Source organism: Heptranchias perlo, unplaced genomic scaffold, assembly GCF_035084215.1.
Source record: "Heptranchias perlo isolate sHepPer1 unplaced genomic scaffold, sHepPer1.hap1 HAP1_SCAFFOLD_1351, whole genome shotgun sequence".
Lineage (NCBI taxonomy): Eukaryota > Metazoa > Chordata > Chondrichthyes > Hexanchiformes > Hexanchidae > Heptranchias > Heptranchias perlo.
The window spans coordinates 1-6,170 of record NW_027138593.1 but is presented as its reverse complement, the minus strand read 5'-3'; the positions used below and the strand labels follow the sequence as shown (position 1 = coordinate 6,170).

The window sequence follows — 6,170 nt, the reverse complement described above, 5'->3', positions numbered from 1 at the left end:
ATTCTCACCACTCTCTGGGGTGAAGAAGTTTCTCCTGAACTCCCCACTGGATTTATTTATTTATTTTGAGACGTCAAGACTCCCAGATCAGGCCGAGAGCTCGACGAGGCGGAGACCGCTCGCCTCCCAGTTCCCCGCCTGCCCCCGTTTGGGCCACGGCTCCCGCGCTGCGCCCCCCCCCCCCCCGGACAGACCCGCCGTTTAAGAGACGGGGGGAGGAGATGCCAAGACGTTAAGTCGGGGAGGGGGCCCTCGCGGACTGTCCTCCGCAGCTTCGACGATCGAGACTCGGACGCGGGGAGGTGTGTCGCGTTGTCGGTTGTGAAAAGCAACAACGGGCCCGCTGATTGTTTTAAATCCCTTATAATATTCAGCTACATCGACTCCTCCATCGGTTCACAAGTACGATTAATTAAGCTTAGTCTTCACAATGTAGATACGGTTTCGAAAAAATAAAATAAAATAAAATACAACAGAAACTGTTGGGAAAGGGGGGGGGGGGGGGAAAAAAAGAGACAAAAAAAAAAATCGCATCGCTTAAAATCACATCCTGAACCTTTTTAAAAATGTACAAAATATTTTGTGTTGTTTCTTCCAAAGCTACAGTTCTGCACTGGTTATATAATATATAAATATTTACAGGGTAATCTTTTCTTTGAAGGCCTTTTGTTCTAAAAAGTTGAGAGTTCTCCCCGCGCATTTAATGCACGGGGAGACGTTTGAAAGACGAGTCCGTTTCCTTATTTTAAGACCAGTGCCCCCCGCTCCCTGCTGACCACTATCTGGAGTCTCGGTCCTTGTGGCTATAGACAGCAATGTCCCGAAGGTCAGAGGCCGAGAGAGGGGTGGCTCGGGAGCGAGGGGAGCCCGGCCGCGGGCCGGAGGAGATGAGGGGCGGGGGGGGCGGCCAGGGTGGCGATGGGGGGGGTCTTGCTCAGGAGCGAGCCCTGGTGGACCAGGGAGGGGCTGAGCCGGGGCGGGTAGTGGTGGTGGTGGTGGTGGTGGTGGAGCGGGGGCCCGCCGAGGAAGCCCGGGTGGGCCTCCAGGCTGGAGAGGAGGTGGGCCCGCTGCTCGTACTCCTCCCGCAGCAGGAGCTGCTCCTCCAGGAGGGCCCCCTGCTCCTGGCCGTAGCCCCGGTGGGGGGGCTCCCGGTAGTGGCGCTCGTGGTCGTAGAAGCGGGGGCCCGGCAGGCGCTGGAGGGGCTCGGCCCGCAGGGCCAGCTCCTGCGCCAGGGGGTCGCGGCGCTGCAGCTCCACCGCCCGGTACGCATCCCTCCAGGGGTCGCGGAAGGGGTCCCAGCCGTAGGCGAAGCGGTCGGTGTGGCTGACCCCCAGGAAGGGCCCGGCCAGGACTCGGTTCCGCTCCAGCAGGGCCAGGCCCGGGAGCTGGTGGACGGACCCTGCTCCCACCACCAGGGGCAGAGGGAGGGAGGCCGAGGGGAGGCGACGGGCCGGCTCGAAGCCCCCAGGCCCCGTGTCCTGCTCTTCCTTCACCCGCACCTCGGGCTCCGGCTTCCGGCCGTACGGGGAGGGGTCCCTGGCGGCGGGGGCCGGTGCTGCTGCCTTGCCGGGGTCCTCCGCCGGTCTCTTGGCCGGGCCCTGGACGTCCCGGCCTCGCTGCTCTTGCTTGAAGTGTTCCCGCTCCCTCGCCCGCTCCCTCTCCTCCTCCGGGGGACCGGGGCCGTGGCTCATCTTCCGAGTCAGGGAGGCCGGCGAGGCTCGGACCGGGGGCCTGTTGTACAGGCCGTCTCTGCGGACAAGAAACATCACCGTTAGCCGGAGGGCGGGGGGGCCGAACTCGCAGTTAACAATCCTCCTCACCCGGCCCCCCTCGGTGAGGGTCCCTCCATAACCCACCGAACCATCAGGGGCTGGAGAGAACACTCACCCTTTAACCTCTCACCCGGGGGATCCCCCTCACCCTTTAACCTCTCACCCGGGGGGATTCACCCTCACCCTTTAACCTCTCACCCGGGGGATCCCCCTCACCCTTTAACCTCTCACCCGGGGGGATTCCCCCTCACCCTTTAACCTCTCACCCGGGGGGATTCCCCCTCACCCTTTAACCTCTCACCCGGGGGGATTCCCCCTCACCCTTTAACCTCTCACCCCGGGGATTGCCCCTCACCCTTTAACCTCTCACCCCGGGGATTGCCCCTCACCCTTTAACCTCTCACCCCGGGGATTGCCCCTCACCCTTTAACCTCTCACCCCGGGGATTTCCCCTCACCCTTTAACCTCTCACCCCGGGGATTGCCCCTCACCCTTTAACCTCTCACCCCGGGGATTGCCCCTCACCCTTTAACCTCTCACCCCGGGGATTGCCCCTCACCCTTTAACCTCTCACCCCGGGGATTGCCCCTCACCCTTTAACCTCTCACCCCGGGGATTGCCCCCTCACCCTTTAACCTCTCACCCGGGAGATCCCCCTCAGCCTTTAACCTCTCACCCGGGGGAACCCCCTCGCCCTTTAACCTCTCACCCGGGGGATTCCCCCTCGCCCTTTAACCTCTCACCTGGGGGATCCCCCTCGCCCTTTAACCTCTCACCCGGGGGATCCCCCTCGCCCTTTAACCTCTCACACGAGGGATTCCCCCTCACCCTTTAACCTCTCACCCGGGGGATTCCCCCTCACCCGGGGGATTCCCCCTCACCCTGGGGATTCCCCCTCACCCTGGGGATTCCCCCTCACCCTGGGATTCCCCCTCACCCTGGGGATTCCCCCTCATCCTGGGGATTCCCCCTCATCCTGGGGATTCCCCCTCACCCTTTAACCTCTCACCCGGGAGATCCCCCTCACCCTTTAACCTCTCACCGGGAGATCCCCCTCACCCTTTAACCTCTCACCCGGGAGATCCCCCTCACCCTTTAACCTCTCACCCGGGAGATCCCCCTCACCCTTTAACCTCTCACCCGGGAGATCCCCCTCACCCTTTAACCTCTCACCCGGGAGATCCCCTCACCCTTTAACCTCTCACCCGGGAGATCCCCCTCACCCTTTAACCTCTCACCCGGGAGATCCCCCTCACCCTTTAACCTCTCACCCGGGAGATCCCCCTCACCCTTTAACCTCTCACCCGGGAGATCCCCCTCACCCTTTAACCTCTCACCCGGGAGATCCCCCTCACCCTTTAACCTCTCACCCGGGAGATCCCCCTCACCCTTTAACCTCTCACCTGGGAGATCCCCCTCACCCTTTAACCTCTCACCCGGGAGATCCCCCTCACCCTTTAACCTCTCACCCGGGAGATCCCCCTCACCCTTTAACCTCTCACCCGGGAGATCCTCCTCACCCTTTAACCTCTCACCAGGGGGATTCCCCCTCACCCTTTAACCTCTCACCAGGGGGATTCCCCCTCACCCTTTAACCACACCCCCCTCCCCCCGGGGGGGGCGTTGACGAGAGAAATGAGCCTCCCCCACTGCTCACCTCTCCTTCTCCTCCTTGATGATGGGGATCTCGCGCTTCTCCGCCTCCCGCTCCTTGTCCTGGGGGCCGCTCCGCTCTCGATCTCGCTCTCCCGGCCTGGGCCACGGAGGGGGTGGGGTGGGGAAGGACGGGGGCGTCTGGTGCAGGCGGTTCCACTGGTCCCGCGGGTTCTCGAAGCCTTGGGCCCCGGGGCCGTCCTTGTGAGCAAACACGGTGCTGGCGGCTGCACATTGGGGAGGGAGGGGGAGGGGAGAGAGAGGGGGAGGAGAGAGAGGGGGAGGAGAGAGAGGGGGAGGAGAGAGAGGGGGAGGAGAGAGAGGGGAGGGGAGAGAGGGGGAGGGGAGAGAGGGGGAAGGAGAGAGAGGGGGAGGGGAGAGAGGGGGAGGGGAGAGAGGGGAAGGAGAGAGAGGGGGAGGGAGAGAGAGAGAGAGAGAGAGAGAGAGAGAGAGAGAGGGAGAGAGAGAGAGAGAGAGGGGGGGAGGAGAGAGAGGGAGAGGAGAGAGGGAGGAGAGAGAGGAGAGGAGAGAGGGAGGAGAGAGAGAGGGGGAGGAGAGAGAGAGGGGGGAGGAGAGAGAGAGAGAGGAGGAGGAGAGAGAGAGAGGGAGGAGGAGAGAGAGAGAGGGGGGAGGAGAGAGAGGGAGAGGAGAGAGGGAGGAGAGAGAGAGAGAGGGAGAGGAGAGGGGGAGGAGAGAGAGAGGGAGGAGAGAGAGGGGGAGGGGAGAGAGGGGGAGGAGAGAGAGGGGAGGAGAGAGAGGGGAGGGGAGAGAGGGGGAAGGAGAGAGAGGGGAGGGGAGAGAGAGAGAGAGAGAGGGAGAGAGAGAGAGAGAGAGAGAGGGGGGGAGGAGAGAGAGGGAGAGGAGAGAGGGAGTGAGAGAGAGAGGGGGAGGAGAGAGAGAGGGGGGAGGAGAGAGAGAGAGAGGAGGAGGAGAGAGAGAGAGGGAGGAGGAGAGAGAGAGAGGGGGAGGAGAGAGAGAGAGGGGGGGAGGAGAGAGAGGGAGAGGAGAGAGGGAGGAGAGAGAGAGAGAGGGAGAGGAGAGGGGGAGGAGAGAGAGAGGGAGGAGAGAGAGAGGGAGGAGAGAGAGAGGAGGAGAGAGAGAGGAGAGGAGAGAGGGGGAGTAGAGAGAGAGGGGGAGTAGAGAGAGAGGGGAGGAGAGAGAGAGAGAGAGAGGAGAGAGAGAGAGGGAGAGAGGGGGGGAGGAGAGAGAGAGAGAGGGGGAGGAGAGAGAGAGAGAGGGGGAGGAGAGAGAGAGAGAGAGAGGGGGAGGAGAGAGAGAGAGGGGGAGGAGAGAGAGAGGGGGAGGAGAGAGAGGGGGAGGAGAGAGAGAGGGGGAGGAGGAGGAGAGAGAGAGAGGAGGAGAGAGAGGGGGAGGAGAGAGAGGGGGAGGAGAGAGAGAGAGAGAGAGGAGGAGAGAGAGGGGGAGGAGAGAGAGGGGAGGAGAGAGAGGGGGAGGAGAGAGAGGGGAGGAGAGAGAGAGAGGGGGGGAGGAGAGAGAGAGAGGGAGAGGAGAGAGGGAGGAGAGAGAGAGGGAGAGGAGAGAGGGAGGAGAGAGAGAGAGGGAGGAGAGAGAGAGAGAGAGAGGGAGGGAGGAGAAAGAGAGAGAGAGGGAGGAGGGAGGAGAGAGGGAGGGAGGGAGGGAGGAGAGAGGGAGGAGGGAGGAGAGAGAGAGAGAGGGAGGAGAGAGGAGAGAAGAGAGAGAGGAGAGAAGAGAGAGAGGGGGAGGAGAGAGAGGGGGAGGAGAGAGAGGGGGAGGAGAGAGAGGGGGAGGGAGGAGAGAGAGAGAGAGAGAGGGGGAGAAGAGAGAGAAAGAGGGGGAGGAGAGAGAGAAGAGAGGGGGAGGAGAGAGAGAGAGAGAGGGGGAGGAGAGAGAGAGAGAGAGGGGGAGGAGAGAGGGGGAGGAGAGAGGGGAGGAGAGAGGGAGGGGGAGGAGAGAGAGAAAGAGAGGGGGAGGAGAGAGAGAGGGGGAGAGAGAGCGAGAGAGAGGGGGAGAGAGAGCGAGAGAGAGAGTGGGGGAGGAGAGAGTGAAAGTGAGTGGGAGAGAGAGTGAGAGGGGGGAGAGAGAGCGAGAGAGAGAGGGGGAGAGAGAGCGAGAGAGAGAGAGGGGGAGGAGAGAGAGAGAGAGGGAGGAAGAGAGAGAGAGAGAGTGAGGGAGGGAGGGAGAAGAGAGGGGGAAAAGAGAGAGGGGATGAGATGAGAGACAGTGGCGGGGGGGGGCGGTGAAGAGAGAGGGAGAGGTTATGATGGTGCGTCATCAGGTTATGACGGTACGAACCACGGGTGTAACCCGTCGCTCTAACTGTGTCTCTCACGGTCAGAAGGTCGTGTGCTCGAGCCCCATAATCCAGGCCGACACTCCCCAGTTGCCCAATACCGAGGGAGCGCCGCACTGTCGGAGGGTCAGTACTGAGGGAGCGCCGCACTGTCGGAGGGTCGGTACTGAGGGAGCGCCGCACTGTCGGAGGGTCAGTACTGAGGGAGCGCCGCACTGTCGGAGGGTCAGTACTGAGGGAGCGCCGCACTGTCGGAGGGGCCGTCTTCCGGTTGAGACGTTAAACCGAGGGCCCCGTCTGCCCCTCTCAGGTGGGTGCATAAGATCCCACGGCCCATTATTGGAAGAAGAGCAGGGGGGAGTTCTCCCCGGGGTCCTGGGGCCGATATTTATCCCTCGACCGACATCACTAAAAAAAAAACAGGCGACCTGGGCCATTCTCACATTGCTGTTTGTGGGATCTTGCTGTGCGCA

At 62.4% G+C, this 6,170-nt stretch overlaps 1 pseudogene; it reads right to left on the bottom strand.

Moving 5' to 3' along the window:
• Positions 1 to 347: 347 nt before the first annotated feature.
• On the bottom strand, positions 348 to 3,659 carry LOC137308642 (autism susceptibility gene 2 protein homolog; annotated as a pseudogene).
• Between the last annotated feature and the right edge of the window lie 2,511 nt (positions 3,660 to 6,170).